The 19,321-nt window shown below is 40.1% G+C and overlaps 1 long non-coding RNA gene across 1 annotated transcript; it reads right to left on the reverse strand.

Moving 5' to 3' along the window:
• Window positions 1–18,572: 18,572 nt before the first annotated feature.
• LOC131229722 (uncharacterized) lies at window positions 18,573–19,321 on the reverse strand. Its single transcript, XR_009163561.1, has 2 exons — window positions 18,798–19,321; window positions 18,573–18,696 (listed from the first exon to the last, which is right to left on the reverse strand). It is a non-coding gene; the product is annotated as an uncharacterized LOC131229722 (long non-coding RNA).

A 19,321-nucleotide genomic window follows, 5' to 3' on the forward strand; every position in this document is an offset into this window, starting at 1 on the left:
GGCATGAGACAAAAAATAAGACAGATCTAACTATCACGTGGGCCACACTGTAAAAAGCAATGGGGGATTGAACGTCTACCATTGAAACCCTTTTAGGGGTCACGAAAGTTTTGGATCAATATGAAATTTGTTTTTCCTTTTCATCCAGATCTTTGTGACCTTATGAATAGATTGGATGGGAAATAAACGTTATGGTGGGCCCTATGATATTGTTAATGGTGAAAATCAATATCCCACTGCTATTTGTGATGTGGTCTAGTTTATTTTTGGATATGATTTTTTTTAAAAAATAATTCTCTGAAATGATCTCGAAATATGGATGAACGCTGTGGATATAATTAATACATAACCGTGGGGCCATGTAACTTTGATCTCTTTTGAACCATTCGTACAAGCCGGAGTTCGAGGAGTGTCAGCGCTCGTCTTCGCATAGCAGCCAATTCGCTTCCGAAAGGAATGGAGGGGTATTTTGGTTTGATGAAAAGTTGCCCGTATAGTAGGGGATTATTTTGGTAAGGTAAGTTTGCACAGGTGTAATAAGGTACATGGCTCAATAATGAGATGTACAGTAGGAAAAAACTCATGTAACAATTATAAGAGATATTATAGTAAAAATATAACACCCTAGTTCCCGAAACCCGAGTGCACTACTTTTTTTTTTAATGCATGCATACACACCCCACACACTCATGTCGTAGTGGAATTTCACCACCTATGGGTACTCGAACCCTCGACCAGGTGTTGAAACTCCTGAGAGTCTACCAGCAGAGCAAGAGTAAGGACCCGAGTACACTACTTATTTTCTAAAAACCTGAGTATTAACCTTTAAAGATAGCCCAAATTTTACATACATTTTTTCTTTTCTTTTCTTTATCAGAGTTAGCAATTTAACGGAATAGAAACAAATCAAGCATAAGAGGGAAGTACAAATATACATGCCCAATTATTCCAGTAACTTTCTGAAAGCTTATACAAACCAATATCTTAAGTATTTACAATTACACCAAAATTCGAATTAAACATGAACGATATTTACAATCTAGGACTGCAAGATCATCTAGCTCCTCATACTCCATATGAACACCAATATGCGCATCAGCTACATCTCCTACATTATAAGAAATCCCACTTTTACCAATAAAAATTTTCGCTGCTAAAAGCCAAATTTTCGAAGGTAAAAAGTTTTACCGACTAAAATTTTCATCGGTAAAAGACTGAAGGTAAAGGCTTTTACCGACGAAAATTTGAATCGTCGATAAAGGCAAGCTTTTTACCGATGATTTTTTTCGTCGGTAAAAAATAAGTAAAAAATTTTACCGACGATTTTTTTCGTAGGTATAAATATTTACAAAACTTTTACCGACGAATTCTTTCATCGGTAAAAAATAAGTAAAAAACTTTTACCGACGATTATTTTCGTCGGTAAAAAATAAGTAAAAAACTTTTACCGACGAATTTTTTCGTCAGTAAAAAATAAGTACAAAACTTTTAACGACGATTCTTTTCATAGGTAAAAATATGTAGAAAACTTTTATCGACGAATGTTTTCGTCGGTAAAAAATAAGTAAAAACTTTTACCGACGAGTTTTTTCGTAGGTAAAAATATGTAGAAAACTTTCACCGATGAATTGTTTCATCGGTAAAAAGTAAGTAAAAAACTTTTACCTACGAAAATATTTACAAAACTTTTACCAACGAATTGTTTCGTCGGTAAAAAATAAGTAAAAAACTTTCAGAGACTTTTACCTACGAGTATTTTCGTAGGTAAAACATGTGGATGAGACTTTTACCTACGAAACATTTTGTAGGTAAAAGTGTAACGTCTCGGAAAAATCTATATAAAAACCTGAGTACCACCTCAGGCAGAAATCATTAAGGACCAAATCCTTTAGAAATCAGACAAAAATTAATTAAGTACTAAACCGAATTAATCGGTAGATTATCTCGAACCACTCTCTATATGAACTGCAAGACCCAAAACTAGTAGAATCGCTAATGCTACATTACCTCGAAACATAGGATCAATCTCAAAACCCAGTTGCCCTCGGGAGCATTATGAAACTTCGTATCAGACTTGGACCACGTGTCGAAAGTCCGAGCGATGTGAAACTATATGGTTATAACCGCCTTACTGGACTTGACAACCATCTCAGAAATAAGTCCAAATAGTATCCTGAAATGCACAACTTGAGCCCGGAACGAAGTGTGTGAGAAACACGAATATCTTTAGAAAATAGATTCAAACTTAAGTAATCTAGGCTATTCGCTTGTAGGCCAAATTTAAGGTTTTAGATTGTCAGAACCTGACCCAACTACACCCTTGGGTCAGGAAAATTTCCCTACACAAGTCAGTGTACTTGTGGCCTTGATCGAGTGACGACGACCGTTGAACTGAATCAGGTCCATTACGGTCGATCCATGAATCTGATCGGATAAAAAATGTAACCTGACGTAGATCCATTGTGAGGAAACTTTCCCCGGACCGTATGTAGGTAATGGGCCTCCAGATGAGCTCCATTAGCCTGAAACAGCTGCCATTTGGCTATAACCTATGTATACCATGGCCCTAGGGCCATTGAGCTCACTTTTGAGCCTATATAAGGCCCTTAAACCCCCTATCTCTCATGCCATACGAATTTTATAAACCCTAAGGGAGAAAAGAGAGAAAAGAGAAGGAGAAAGTGAGGAGAAGTGAGAGAGAGCTTGAGATTGTTGCTAGGATTCAATCCCGCCACTCCACGCACTGAATCATCCCATCAGTGTCACTATACCAGCGATACCGATTCTGTTTTGGGTAAGAAATCCTAACCCTAATCTATTTTAGGTATCCAAGTTGATGAATCGATGAAATAGCTAACCTATTTTATGATTCAGGTAACCGTTGTGTCATAGATAAAGACGAGATATTCAAACTGAGTTCGATACGAGTATATCGATGAAAGGTGTGGACTATAAACATTTAGGTTATGGTTTTCCATTCTTTCAATGTCAGTTAATGATTTATGACTGACTTGATTGCTATCACATATGCTTAGATATGATGTTTCCGCATATTACACATATATATGAACTATGTTGAAAATAATGCATTCCATGTGTTTGTTTAAATGTTTGTATGAATATGGAATTATGATTTATGCTTGCCATGTCTAAGACTGAGAATACGTGATTGTTGTACATATGGTGAATCCTTTATGAAGGGATTTGCTATAATACCTGTTATAACTACTTGATTACATGCATGTGATATGTGTAGCCTAAGTGCTTGATAAAAATGCCTGAATGAGAAAATGCTCATTGAAATGTATTTAATTAGGGTATTGAGATATGATTCTCAATCACCTTATCTTTAGTTACAGTTTCCTTCATGTAACTCATCTTACTACTACGTCATTTATGGATGAGATGCCTATGTATTACAACATGTGCTATTTGGTTTTTAAAATGTTCAAATGTGAATTATACTTAGATTGGTTATCACATGCTGTCTTTGATTATCACGTGTGAATGCTATTATTTGGAGTGTGATTGGGGCTACGATGCAGTCCAAGCAATCGGTTATGGATCTCATTCGAGTGGCCGAACTAGTTTCACTACGTTAGACACATTCGAGGAATCCGGGTTGTACGTCGATTGTCAACAGTGGTTAGGCCACGCAGAGTGCTTACGCACTCCATGTCGATTGAGTCAACGTGCGCTCGTACTAGTCGATCTTGTTAAGTAACTCGATTGGCCTATTGTATGCTTAACTTGTATGGACGCAACTGCTTGAACCTAAGGTACCAACTTACCAGTGAAATGCCCGTTTAACCTTGGTACCTTGATCTACTAAGACTCATGAGCTGGGCATGGTGGTATGGGACACCGTGGTCGAGCTATCGGCTTACACTGGGGTGGCGAGCCTCCCTTTAGTAACCAGTGAGCAACCCAAACTCGTGAACTGAATACGGTGGTATGGGACACTGTATTCGAGCTGTCGGCTTACACTAAGGTGACGAGCCTTTCCCGTAGTGACCTTGAGTATACACTAGGACTACGTTAAGGTGACGAGCCTTTTCGTAGTGACCTTACGTATAAACCAGGCCTGCGCTGAGGTGACGAGCCTCTCTGTGGTGACCTGGAACATGCCCATCATATGTGATTGACTAGGATTGACGACCCTAGATGGATTATTGTTTGGGTAATGATATAAAGGAGGTACCTTAGCTTCCTAAATCTGCTGTATAATTAAGCCTTAATAAGAACTTGGTTAACACAATCATGCATCCGCATTGCATGGTGCTTTGGAGAGGAAGCACACATTTACCGAGAGTGTACTATGCACGATCGTGAGATGATGTTGCTGAGGGAGTGCAAGCGAGGGCATACATCATTTTCGTAGACCATTCTTGCATTAACAAGAGTACTTGGGACATGATTGTCGTACTACTTTATCATTACTGCTTGACTGAATTGATAACATGTTAACCTTTACCTTATAGCTCCACTGAGTTGATCACCCACTCCCACTCTGGGACAGTGTTTTGAAATACTAACCAGACCCTGTTGTAGCTATAGATGATGATGGCGCAACTTACAATCTGGAGCCGGCCTTCTTCAACAATGAGTTCTCCTACCTGCAACTCTTTGACGGGTCTAGGTAGACCTGGAATTGCGCCACCAGGGCTACAAGGTCATGGATTAGCAGACATTACACTTTATCATTTTGTAATTTTGGGAACTATACTTGTAATTTATTAAACCTGGCAACATGTTGGTACTCTGGGGACTTACCACTTATATGCTCTATATACTTATCACAGTCTTTCACTTGTGTAATTAAATTGTCTCTGGAGTATGATATGTTGATTTAGTATAATCCCATTTATGTTTAATGTGCTAATACAGATAACATTTAATCATCATTATCTATGTTGCATAAGTGATGCGTTGGAACTCGGAAGTTGGGCATCTGCTCGACCCTCGGATTTTGGGGTGTTACAAGTTGGTATCAAAGCATGATTTGGATTAAACTAGACTTGAGTTATGGTAACACGATGCACACTAATGTACTTTGACTTAGGAGGGAGCGTTAAATGTAAAAATGGTCCTAGGATCCCAAGTTTCGCCCGTCGGCGGTCATATGACCGTTGAATTTCACCCCGTATGCGCATAAGATCATGTAAAATGATCCCAACCCCTTCCTAGACCATCAACTAATGGGTTTGGACGATGACTCGGTGAATCCCACGCTCAGAACACGACAAAAAGTGTGAATACGTGCGAGTTGAAGTCCGAAAGCACCTCAAACCATTGTGGGGGCCACACCATAATTTACAGAGGGATCTAAGGGGGGTCCCACATGTTTTTTGCACCCCGGGGAAGGGTGGACACCACCCCCAGGCGGAGCCACCGTGATCAGACCAGAGTCCGGGCGGCGGCACCACCCAGTCAGCGGCGCGCCGCCCACCGCCTGGTCAGGTGGGCCATGTCACACATGTGGGGCCTCTATTTGACCCCCCTCACCTCCCTTTTTTCCATTTCACATAATTTCTAGCCCTCTAAACCCTCCAAAAAGCCCTCATTTTCCTCTTAAACCCCCTCCTATACATTCAAGATACCACCTTCTTTTACTTTTCACATCAACCTTCCATCTTCTTCCATACTTTATATCATCTCTACTATTTCCCTAAAAAACTCATCTATTACCACCTTCCATCTCTCTTGTTTATTCCCATTTGAGTACACAAACACATCTTTGTGTCTCAAAATCTCAAAATCTACATACCCATCTCATTTCCCACGTTTCTTACACTTTTAATGGCTTTCTTTGAGCTTGTCACCGCTATCTTCTCAATCTCTATGCTCCTTTCTCTCATGGGAAAGAAAAGAGCAGCATCGGATGAGGCCAGGCCGAGCTGAGCCGACCACGCTGTACTATGAGGAGGGCGGACGCCGAAGCCAGTATGAGTGCCTAGCGTGAACAGAGGTCCAAGCGGGACCTCGATCCTCAGATTCAGTTGGAGAGATCACTACTGCCAAACATCGACCTTGGTAAGTTCCGTAACTGCAAGGTTGTATTTAAGGTACATGTTAATGAGAAGATGTTTGGGATGTATCCGGCCATCGACTTTCTTCTGGATAATGGGTGGTGTCCCATATTTGAAGGGAACACTCATGTGAGTGAACACACCATGTGCACCTTTTACGCCTTCATTCAGAATCTACTATTAAGATCTCTCCAGTTTATTATCCCTCTGGGAAGGCAGGAGATCATAGTTGGTGTGGACGAGATTGCCCACATTATGGGAGTCAAAAGGGGTGTGGTATACACCATTGAGAAGAACCTCGCTAGTGAGTGAGCGCAAAGACTTCACTCCCATTTCCTATGCGACCGACTCGAGCGTTGGAGGCAGGGAAATAGTCTCGCTTCATCCAAGATAACTGCCGACTTCCGCCTACTCCACCACATATGCACGTATAACGTGTATCATAGGTGGAGTAATCGCACCAAATGCATGAGATTCATGGTAGATTTCTTATTTAGAGTTAGGCAAGGAGAGAAAGTGTGCCTGCCTATAGTTGTCCTATCCCAGATCATCCGCACTGCGCGGTCTACTAGGGAGAGCTCCTCTTTGCATTTTGGTCGACTTGTTTGCAAGATAGCCCACCACTATAGTTTTCGACTCCATACGGAGGACGTCACCCCGATCCACATTATCAGCGAAAATGCGCTTGACAACATGGGCATTGGCCAAAGGCGACGCCAAGCTTACCTCGAGGAGTAGAGCGATGATACAGAAGAAAAAAGTGATGATGTTGAGGAAGGTAAAGGTGAGGAAGAGAGTGGCGACAAAGAAGAAGGAAGTGATGAGGAAGGCAGTGAAGATGAGGGCAGTGGAGAAGGGGGAGATCAGGAAGAAGAAGAGGAGGCCCAAGACTCAGATGGGGGCTCTCCTCCTGCTACACAGGAGCATGACAGTGATCGGGCTGCTATCGAAGCCCACTTAGCGTAGCTTGAGGAGGGCCGAGATCGACTGCGATACCCGACTAGTGACGGTACACGAATCCGAAAATGCGACCTTCACATTTTTCATTCAGGTCAGTTGCCCCTTTCGGGTCCTTTGCTATTCTGCCCTATTGAAAGATCATGATGGTCCGATGCTTGAAAACACGCCCATAGTCCAGGACTTCGGGGAAGTGTTTGAGACGATACCTGGATTGCCTCCCCGGCGCGAGATCGACTTCACTATCGACCTTATGCCTGGTGTGACACCCATTTCATTACGCACCTATTGCATGCCTCCATGTGAAATGGATGAATTGAGAAGACAGATTGATGACATATTGGATTCAGGTTTTATACGGCTTAGCGTGTCTCTTTGGGGAGCATCCGTGCTATTTGTGAAGAAGAAAGATGGTTTGCTATGATTATGTATTGATTATCGCAGGTTGAACTAGGTGACAGTGAAGAACAAGTATCCCTTGCCTAGGATAGATGATCTGTTCGACCAGTTGAAGGGGGCACAGTATTTCTCGAAGATTGACTTATAGTCAGGGTATCACCAGTTGCGCATCAGGGATGAGGACGTGCAAAAGACAGCGTTCAGAACCAATTTTGGGCACTACGAGTTCCTTGTGATATCATTTGGACTCACAAACACATCGGCCGTATTCATGGACCTGATGAACCGGGTGTTTTGGCCATATCTATTCCGATTCATCATTATGTTTATAGATGACATCCTAATATACTCCAAGAGTCGGGAAGATCACGAGGAGCACCTGCGAGCAGTCTTTGATACACTCAGGAAGAACCAGTTGTTTGCATAGTACAAGAAGTGCGAATTCTAGAGGGAAGAAATGAAGTTCCTAGGACATGTGGTGTCCAAGGAAGGGATAGCTGTGGACCTTGCTAAGGTAGTTGCAGTTGAAGACTGGGAGCAGCCCGGTTCGGTTACCGAAGTGAGGAGTTTTCTTGGCCTGGCAGGCTACTACCGTTGATTCATTAGAGACTTCTCCAAGATAGCCAGACTATTGTCTCAGCTTACTTGGAGGGATCTCAAGTTTGCCTGGAATGAGATGACAAAAGTAGCTTTTTAGAAACTAAAGGACAAGTTGACTTCCACCCCTATGCTAGTATTGCCAGAGCAAGGGGTCAAGTATACGATATATATCGACGCCTCTCGTGTGGGTTTGGGTTGTGTACTGATGCAGAAGGACAAGGTTATTGCCTATGCATCGTGATAGTTGAGGAAATAAGAGGAGAACTACCCTACGCATGACTTGGAGTTAGCAGCCATCATCTTTGCATTAAATCTCTAGAGACATTACCTCTATGGAGAGGAGTTCGAGCTCTTCTGCGATCACAAGAGCCTCAGGTACATATTCACACAGAGAGACTTGAATATGAGGCAGCGACGATGGATGGAAACCTTGAAGGACTTCAAGTTTGAGGTCTCCTACCATCCTGGCAAGGCCAATCTTGTGGTAGACGCGTTGAGCCGCAAGAAGACGATAGCATTTGCAGCTCCGCTGATGATCGATGAATGGAACATGGTAGAGTTTGTGCGAGACTTTGAGCAGAAGCTCACGATAGAGGAACCGTTTGAGAGTGTCGCACATATTCGCGTACAACCACTTATTGACGACCGAATCATTGTGGCTCAGAAGGAAGATGAGTGGTTAGTAGAGTTGGGGAAGTGAGCCAGTGACGATGCAGACTCTGAATGGAGAGTTAGTATGGATGGGAGTTTACGTTATCGTGGCCGCCTATGCGTCCCAAATCTTCATGACTTGAGAAGGGAAGTTCTAGAGGCAGCTCATAATTCGAAGATGGCGATGCATCCTTGTAGTACAAAGATGTATTAGGATATGAAGCGCTCGTACTGGTGGGACAATATGAAGGCCCACATAGCAGATTATGTATCTCGTTATCTCACGTGCCAACAGGTCAAGGCAGAGCATTGCCGACCTCTTGGACTGCTTCAGCCCATGCCCATAGCTGAATGGAAATGAGATTTCATCTCTATGGACTTCGTTTCAAGGTTACCGAAGACGAGGAAGAGACATGACTCCATTTGGGTGATCGTGGACCGGTTGACGAAATCGGCTCATTTTCTCCTTATTAGAGTTTCGAACTCTACAGATGATTTGGCCAGGCTGTACATCAAGGAGATAGTAAGTCTGCATGGAGTTCCTATGAAGATCGTGTCAGACAAAGACACACGATTCACATTTATCTTCTTGACTCGTATCCAGGAAGTAATGGGTGTGAAACTGAAATTCTGCACCGCGTTCCATCCACAGACTGATGGGCAGACAGAACGGGTAAATCAGGTGTTGGAAGACATGTTGCGAGCTTGCGTGCTTGATTTCAAGGACAGTTGGGATGACTATCTTCCTTCTGCTGAGTTCGCCTATAACAACAACTTTTAGGCGAGTATTGACATGACCCCCTACGAAGCGCTGTATGGCCGTCCGTGTAGAGCACCGCATTACTGGGCAGAGGTTGGCGTGAGAAGTTTGATTGGCCCCGAGTTAGTATAGGTGACCTCTGAGAAGATCGACATTATCAGACATCGACTTTTGGCAGCACAAAGCAGGCAAAAGAGCTACGCCGATATGAGGTGGCAACCGTTAGAGTTCGAGGTTGGGGATTATGTGTTCCTAAAAGTTTCTCCCATGAAGGGAGTTCTTCGGTTTGGAAAGAAGGGGAAGCTCACGTCGAAATTCATTGGCCCATTCCATATACTGGATCGAGTGGGTGTGGTAGCGTACCGCTTTGCTTTGCCCACACCACTCGCAGGCGTGTACAACTTATTTCATGTTTCGATGCTGAAGAAATACATTCCTGATCCTTCCCACATTATCAAATGGGAGTAAGTACAGTTGAGTGAGGATGCTACTTATGTCCTGGGACCGACACATATTCTAGATAGGAAGGAGCAGGTGCTGCGCAGTAAGGTTATCTCGCTGATGAAGGTACTGTGGACACACCACACTGAGGAAGAGGCTACCTGGGAAACAAAAGCCAAGGTTCGCAAGAACTACCCTCAGATTCTCGAGGAGTACGAAAAGGTACTAATTTCGAGGACGAAATTTTTCGTTAAGGGGGGTAGATTGTAATGTCTCAAAAAAATCTGTACAAAGAACCTAGTACCACCTCAGGCAAAAATCACCAAGGACGAAATCCTTTAGAAATCAGATGAAAATTAATTAAGTGCTAAATTAATTGGTAGATTAGCTTGAATCGCTTTCTATACGAACTACAAGACCCAAAACTAGTAGAATCGTTAACGCTACATTACCTAGAAACCTAGGATCAACCTTAAAACCCAGTTGCCCTCGAGAACATCATGAAACTTCGTATCGGATTTGGACCACGCGTCGAAAGTCTGAGTGACACAAAACTATACGGTTATGACTACCTTACTAGACTTGACAACCATCTCGGAAATCAAGTCCAAATAGTATCCCAAAATGCACAACTTGAGCTCGGAGCAAAGTGTGTGAGAAACGCGAATATCTTTAGAAAATAGATTCAAACTTAAGTAATCTAGGTCATTCACTTGCAGGCCAAATTTAAGGTTTCAGACTGTCAGAATCTAACCCAACTACACCCTTGGGTCAGGGAATTTCCCTACACAGGTCAGTGTACTTGTGGCCTTGATCGAGTGACGACGATCGTTGAACTGAATTAGGTCCACTGCGGTCGATCCATGAATCTGATTGGATAAAAAATGTAACCTGACATAGATCCATTGTCAGGGGACTTTCTCCGGACCGTATGCAGGTAATGGGCCTTTAGATGAGCTCTATTGGCCCGAAACAGCCGCCATTTGGCTATAACCTACGTATACCGTGGCCCGGGCCCTTGAGCTCACTTTTGAGCCTATATAAGGCCCTTAAACCCGTCTTTCCCATGCCATACGAATTCTATAAACCCTAAGGGAGAAAAGAGAGAAAAGAGAAGGTGAAAGTGAGGAGAAGTGAGAGAGAGCTTGAGATTGTTGCTGGGATTCAATCTCGCCACTCCACATGCTGAATCACCATATCAGTGTCACTATACAGATGATACCAATTCCATTTTAGGTAAGAAATCCTAACCCTAATCTGTTTTAGGTATCTAAGTTGATGAATTGACGAAATAGCTAACTTATTTCGTGATTCAGGTAACCGTTGTGTCATTAACAAAGATGAGGTATCTAAACTAAGTTCGATACGAGTATATTGATGAAAGGTGTGGACTATAAACGTTTAGGTTATGGTTTTCAAGGCTTTCATTGTCAGTTAATGATTTATGACTGACTTGATTGCTATCACATATGCTTAGATACAATGTTTCTGCGTATTACACATATATATGAACTATGTTGAAAATAATGCATTTCATATGTTTGTTTGAATGTTTGTATGAATATGGAATTATGATTTATGCTTGCCGTATCTAATGACTAAGAATATATGATTGTTGTACGTATGGTGAATCCTTTATGAAGGGATTTGCTATAATACCTGTTATAACTACTTTATTACATGTATATGATATGTGTAGCCTAAGTGTTTGATAAAAATGCCTGAATGAGAAAATGCTCATTGAAATGTATTTAATTAGGGTATTGAGATATGATTCTCAATCACCTTATCTATAGTTACAATTTCCTTCATGTAACTCATCTTACTACTACGTCATTTATGGATGAGATGCCTATGTATTACAACATGTGCTATTTGGTTGTTAAAATGCTCAAATGTGAATTATACTTAGATTGGTTGTCACATGCTGTCTTTGATTACCATGTGTGAATGCTATTGTTTGGAGTGTGATTGGGGCTAAGATGCAGTCCAGGCAATCGGTAATGGCTCATATTCGAGTGGTCGAACTAGTTTCATCACGTTAGACACGTTCGAGGAATCCGAATCGTACGCCGATTATCGACAGTGGTTAGGCCACGCGGAGTTCTTACGTGCTCCATGTCAATTGAGTCAACGTGCGCTCGTACTAGTCGAGCTTGTCAAGTAACCCGATTGGCCAATTGTATGCTTAACTTGTATGGATGCAACTGCTTGAACCTAAGGTACCAACTTACCAGTGAAAAGCCCATTTAACCTTGGTACCTCGATCCGCTAAGACTCATGAGCCGGGCATGGTGGTATGGGACACCGTGGTCAAGCTGTCAGCCTACGCTAGGGTGACAAGCCTCCCTGTAGTGACCAGTGAGTAACTTAAACTCATGAGCCGAATACAGTGGTATGGGACATTATATTCGAGCTGTCGGCCTACGCTAAGGTGACGAGCTTTTCCCGTAGTGACCTCGAGTATACACTAGGACTGCGTTAAGGTGACGAGCCTTTCCGTAGTGACCTTGCGTATAAACTAGGCCTGCGTTGAGGTGACGAGCCTCTTCGTGGGGACCTGGAACATGCCCATCATATGTGATTGACTAGGATTGACGACCCTAGATGGATCATTATTTGGGCAATGATATAAGGGAGGTACCTTAGCTTCCCGAATCTGCTGTATGAATAAGCCTAAATAAGAACTTGGTTAACACGATCATGCATCCGTATTGCATGGTACTTTGGCGAGGAAGCGCTCATTTACTGGGAGTGTAGCATGCGCGATCGTGAGATGATATCGCTGAGGAAGTGCATGTGAGGGCATACATCATTTTCGTATACCATTCTTGCATTAACAAGAGTACTTAGGCCATGACTGTCATACTGCTTTATTATTACTACTTGACTGTATTGATAACAAGTTAACCTTTGCCTTATAGCTCCACTGAGTTGATCACTCACTCCCACTTTGAGACAATGTTTTAAAACACCAACCAGACCCTATTGTAGTTGTAGATGATGATGCGGCTTATGATCTGGAGCCAGCCTTCTTCGACGAGGAGGAGTTCTCTTACCTGCAACTGTTTGATGGGTCTAGGTAGACCTGGAGTTGTGCCACCGGGGCTACAGGGTCATGGATTAGTAGACATTACACTTTATTATTTTGTAATTTTGAAAACTATACTTGTAATTTATTAAACCTGGCGACATGTTGGTACTCTAGGGACTTACCACTTATATGCTCTATATACTTAAAACAGTCTTCCGCTTGCATAATTAAATTGTCTCTGGAGTATGATATGTTGATTTAGTATAATCCTATTCATGTTTAATGTGCTAATACAGATAACATTTAATCATCATTATCTATGTTGCATAAATGATGCGTTGGAACTCGGGAGTTGGGCATCTGCTCAACCCTCGGATTTCGGGGCGTTACAAAAAGTCTCTCTCTCTTTTTTTTTCAATATTCCGGTACAAAATTCCTGATATACACCTGTTACAATATATTTCATCATATTCTTCCTGATATACACCTATTATATAATATATTTCATCATATTCACATTCACATCCATCTAAACCCAAACTTCATAAATCCATCCAAACATAAACTACATTCATCCAAACATAAACTACATTCATCCAAACACAAACAATCTTATCCACATCACATTCATCCATGCATAAATACATATAAGTTTAACATCATAAATAAAATATAAAAAATTATTCATAGCCTATTTCCTGGTGGGGCTCACAAAATTCAGTGTGGTAAACACATCGCCGACTGTGCACACACACCCAGGTTCTTACTCATGCCTTCATGGTAGATTCAAAATAGTTTTAGTACAAGGTCACGAGTTCAAGTACCCATTGTGGCCATAAGTGACTCTGGTGTGTGAGTGTGTGTTAAAAGAAGAAAAAAGAAAGAAAATGCCGATTTATCTTTTGGGTTGAGCCTAATGGTACTTGGTGATTTCTCATCAGGTAGAAATTATTATTAGTTATTTTTAGGAAGGTGAGATTAGGCCACTTATAATTATATTAACATGATAAAATGTTGTACGCATATTTGAGCAGACACCACAAAATAAACAATCCTATGGAAAAAATAAATGAAAAGAGAGAGAACATATGAGAGGTGATCCTTATCTCCTTCGATGGATTCAAGCTGCATGTGCCCTACCCAAATTCCTATAAGGAGAAGTTATATGGGTCTTGAAATAATGCTAGTGACAAATCTACCTTGTTTATTAATATTATCATATTGTGTTAGGACATGACTCTAAAAATGAGGTAAATCCAAATCTCAAATAATCTATGCTATAAGAAATAGTGGAGATGGAAATAGATGCATTGTGATGCTTGAGTTCGAGTATGCTTGCCAACAAAGCAAGATTTTCTTGTTTGTTGCCATGTAATTGGGCTACATTATTACATCAATCGAGTTCGGGTTCGGGATCGGGTTTAGGTTTGGGTTTTCAAGTTTAGGTTTAGGTTTAGGTTAGGGAGTTGAGATTAGGATTAGGTGTAGGTTTAGGTTTAGGGATTTGAGAATACAATTAGGTCTTAGGTTTAGGTTTAGGTTATAGGTTATAAGTTTAGGTTATAGGTTATAGGTTATAGGTTAAGGTTTAGGTTATAGGTTTTGGTTTAGGTTAAGGTTATAGGTTTAGGTTTAGGTTAAGGTTTAGGTTTAGGTTATAGGTTATAGGTTATAGCTTTAAGGAATTGATAATAGTTTAAGGTTTAGATTTAGGAAATCAGGTTCGGGTTCGGGATCGGGTTTAGGATTGGGTTTTCAAGTTTAGGTTTAGGTTTAGATTAGGGAGTTGAGATTAGGATTAGGTGTAGGTATAGGTTTAGGGATTTAAGAATACATTTATTTTTTAGTTTTAAGTTTAGGTTTTAGGTTTAGGTTTAGGTTATAAGTGTAGGTTATAGGTTTAGGTTTAGGTTAGGTTATAGGTTAAGATTTAGGGAATTGAGTTTAGGTTATAGGTTATAGGTTATACGTTATAGGTTAAGGTTTAGGTTATAGGTTTAAGTTTAAGTTATAAGTTTTGGGATTTGAGAATAGGTTTAGGTTATAAGTATAGGTTTAGGTTAATGTTGTAGGTTATAGGTTTAGGTTTAGGTTTAGGGATTTGAGAATACATTTACGTTTTAGGTTTAGGTTTAGGTTTTACGTTTAGGTTAAGTTTATAGGTTTAGGTTTAGGTTATAAGTGTAGGTTATAGGTTTAGGTTTAGGTTAGGTTATAGGTTTAGGTTTAGGGAATTGAGTTTAGGTTATAGGTTATAGGTTATAGGCTTAGGTTATAGGTTATAGGTTATAGGTTAAGGTTTAGGTTATAGATTAAGGTTTAGGTTTAGGTTATAGGTTTAGGTTAGGTTAAGGTTTAGGTTTAGGTTATAGGTTTTGGGATTTGAGAATAGGTTTAGATTATAAGTATAGGTTTAGGTTAATGTTGTAGTTATAAGTTTATGCTAATGTTGTAGGTTATAGGTTTAGGTTTAGGGATTTGAGAATACATTTAGGTTTTAGGTTTAGGTTTAGGTTTTATATTTAGGTTAAGGTTACAGGTTTAGGTTATAGGTTTAAGTTTAGGTTATAAGTGTAGGTTATAGGTTTAGGTTTAGGTTTAAGTTAGGTTATAGGTTAAGGTTTAGGGAATTGAGAATAGGTTAAGGTTTAGGTTTAGGAAATCGGGTTTAGGTTCAGGTTTAGGTTTGGGTTTTCAAGTTTAAGTTTAGGTTAAGGAGTTGAGATTAAGATTAGGTGTAGGTTTAGGTTTAGGGATTTGAGAATACATTTAGGTTTTAGGTTTAGGTTTAGGTTTAGGTTATAGGTTTAGGTTTAGGTTTAGGTTATAGGTTATAGCTTTAGGGAATTGAGAATAGGTTAAGGTTTAGGTTTAGGAAATCGGGTTCAGGTTTGGGATCGGGTTTAGGTTTTGGTTTTCAAGTTTAGGTTTAGGTTAAGGAGTTGAGATTAGGATTAGGTGTAGGTTTAGGTTTAAGGATTTGAGAATACATTTAGGTTTTAGGTTTAGGTTTTAGGTTTAGGTTAAGGTTAAGGTTAAGGTTAAGGTTAGGTTATAGGTTATAAGTTTAGGTTATAGGTTATAGGTTATAGGTTATAGGTTAAGGTTTAGGTCATAGGTTTTGGTTTAGGTTAATGTTATAGGTTTAGGTTTAGGTTAAGGTTTAGGTTTAGGTTATAGGTTTTGGTTAAGGTTTAGGTTAAGGTTTAGGTTTAGGTTATAAGTTATAGCTTTAGGGAATTGAGAATATGTTAAGGTTTAGGTTTAGGAAATCGGGTTCGGGTTCAGGATCGGGTTTAGGTTTGGGTTTTAAAGTTTAGGTTTAGGTTTAGATTAGGGAGTTGAGATTAGGATTAGGTGTAGGTTTAGGTTTAGGGATTTGAGAATACATTTAGGTTTTAGGTTTAGGTTTAGGTTTTAGGTTTAGGTTATAGGTTATAGGTTATAGGTTATAGGTTATAGCTTTAGGGAATGGAGAATAGGTTAAGGTTTAGGTTTAGAAAATCGAGTTTGGGTTTTCAAGTTTAGGTTTAGGTTTAAGTTAGGGAGTTGAGATTATGATTAGGTGTAGGTTTAGGTTTAGGGATTTGAGAATACATTTAGGTTATAGGTTTAGGTTTTAGGTTATAGGTTAAGGTTTATGTTTTAGGTTTAGGTTAAGGTTAAGGTTAGGTTATAGGTTATAAGTTTAGGTTATAGGTTATAGGTTAAGGTTTAGGTCATAGGTTTTTGTTTAGGTTAAGGTTATAGGTTTAGGTTTAGGTTAAGGTTTAAGTTTAGGTTATAGGTTTAGGTTAAGGTTTAGATTAAGGTTTAGGTTTAGGTTATAAGTTATAGCTTTAAGGAATTGAGAATAGGTTAAGGTTTAGGTTTAGGAAATCGGGTTCGGGTTCGGGATCGGGTTTAGGTTTGGGTTTTCAAGTTTAGGTTTAGGTTTAGGTTAGGGAGTTGAGATTAGGATTAGGTGTAGGTTTAGGTTTAGGCATTTGAGAATACATTTAGGTTTTAGGTTTAGGTTTAGGTTTTAGGGATTTGAGAATACATTTAGGTTAAGTTTTCTATCAAGCTGATATTTGTGTTATTCCTTCTTCAGGTCTAGGTTTGTGTGAACTTACCAACAGGTTGGATCTCAAATAACCCCCATGGTGGGTCCCAAGAAGGAATCAATGGTCAGGGGCACTGTCCTCACCATGATGTTTAGTTTTAGGTATTAGTTTTAGGTGTAGGTTGAGGTTTAGGGTTATACTAGGGTTTGCTCCAACAATTTCAAGTTAATACATAAACACGGCCTGTCCAAATGACAAGGCCACTCCAATACTGTCTATAGGAAATGAACAGCTTCATCATGGTCATAACAGCGGTTCCCACCTTCCAGGGACCCCTGCTCAACATCTAGATAGCTCCGACGCACATCCGGGTCTGCTCCAACAATTTTGAGCTAATACATAAACATGACCTGTCCAAATGGCCAGGCCACTCCAATGCTGTCTATAAGAAATAGACAACTTCATCATGGTCATAACAGCGGTTCCCACCTTCCAGGAACCCCCGCTCAACATCTGGATAGCTTTGACGCACATCCGGGTCTGCTCCATCAATTTCAAGCAAATACATAAACACGGCTTGTCCAAATGGCCAGGCCACTCTAATACTATTCATAGGAAATGGACAACTTCATCATGGTCATAACAGCAGTTCCCACCTTCCAGGAACCCCTGCTCAACATCCAGATAGTTCCGACGCACATCCGGGTCTGCTTTATCAATTTGAGCTAATGCAATTAAAAACAACATAAAAGGTAAGTAAAACAAGAAACATCCATATGAAGATATTGAGGGGAATTACTAGTGTATCTATATTCCTTCTATGTACTAGGTTGATTTTGAGTTGATTATGACTTAGATGTTGGGATGGATGCCTTAAGGCATGTCATTATTTGTTCATATTACATCCTTATGACATGGTGAATTGTACTACCAACTCCCAAGATAGGATACCTGTAATATGGCCAGCCTTCCATCCCTGGATGGTAAACCAACCCTTATAATCTTGTTAAAACGACCATTTTAATAGAAATTTAGATTATATTTACTCTAGAACTAAAAGGATAGTTCTTAATGCATACCTGTGATGTTGAAACTTTGAACCCATCCATCTCAGTTAGTATTTGAAGCAAACCTTGCTTCCTTTCAGTGCCACCCTACAATCCATATGTGAGCAAACCCATTATTTACCAACAGTGCTTGGTAGTGATAACTAAAATATAGAGATAAGCAACTTTACATCTGGAATTTCCTCAAAAACATGAAATTTTGGAACAGAAGTGGCACCCAAAATAAAGGCTTTCAACTATTGGAAACCACCATTGGTTGCATAAAGTGACATGAGGCACATAAAGTAGATAACAACAATGAAGACTCCATGACAACAAAACTCAATTTTAAGAGCAACTAATATGGATACATGCAAGCAAGAACATGATCGATCATCTTTCTGTTTTAAACTGATTGTTTGGCTTCTAAACTCATATGCATGTTTGGATGCACATGTGAATTGTATTGTGAACATTGAGTTTAATCAGGAAGAAATGACAAAACCTAATGTTGTTTCTGGGTACTCAAACCGAGCAAGTAGTCTCAAATAAAACATTTCTTCCAGGTCCAAATCCAACTTTAAAGATTTGGCAAAACTTACAAATATGAGTCCACTTGGAATAACATATTCCAACCAAACAAATTCCAAATAACATATTCCCACAGCGTCACCATTGAAGTAACATATGAACATATATATTTCTGCACCATCTTTCAATAACTACCTCGATCCTGCAAGAGACAGAAGATTCAAAACAAAAAAGCACGAGACATTTCCACACTACAAGAAAAATGATCAGGTCATACTCAAAAAGCCAAGGGATTGGACAAACACAACCATTTGATAAGTTAGAGCAGCAGTCCACATCCAACCACCAAACTTGCAGCAGTCCACATCCAGCCCAGTAGAAGTGGATCTCCAACGTGTGATCAATCACATTCGCCACCACCGCCCCCTTAACCTAACTAATTGGAGTCGGCTACATGAATTTTATTCCCTCATTTAGTACAAAAACAAAAGATCAGTACGGAGGCTCAACGAAATCATTGAGAAATAAAATCCATGCAAACACCCAAATGCATGCAACATAGATGAACACATGCATCAAATTAGTACAAAGGATTAAGGTACCAGCATGCACATACAAACCGCGTTACAGCCTAAGGAAGGATGCAGTGTTGAATAAACTATTGATAGATCCTAACTATTTTTCTGTCAGTAGAAGAGAATGTCTGAGGGTCCCATTTCTGATGATTCACCTTCATATTCTTGCTTCCCAACAATCATTGTACTGCCTCCATAATTTATGAATAAGGAATAATCTGCAAATATGATGGCACCAATATATGAATGTTA

The sequence above is a fragment of the Magnolia sinica genome, chromosome 2 (genome assembly GCF_029962835.1).
Source record: "Magnolia sinica isolate HGM2019 chromosome 2, MsV1, whole genome shotgun sequence".
NCBI classification, from domain to species: domain Eukaryota; kingdom Viridiplantae; phylum Streptophyta; class Magnoliopsida; order Magnoliales; family Magnoliaceae; genus Magnolia; species Magnolia sinica.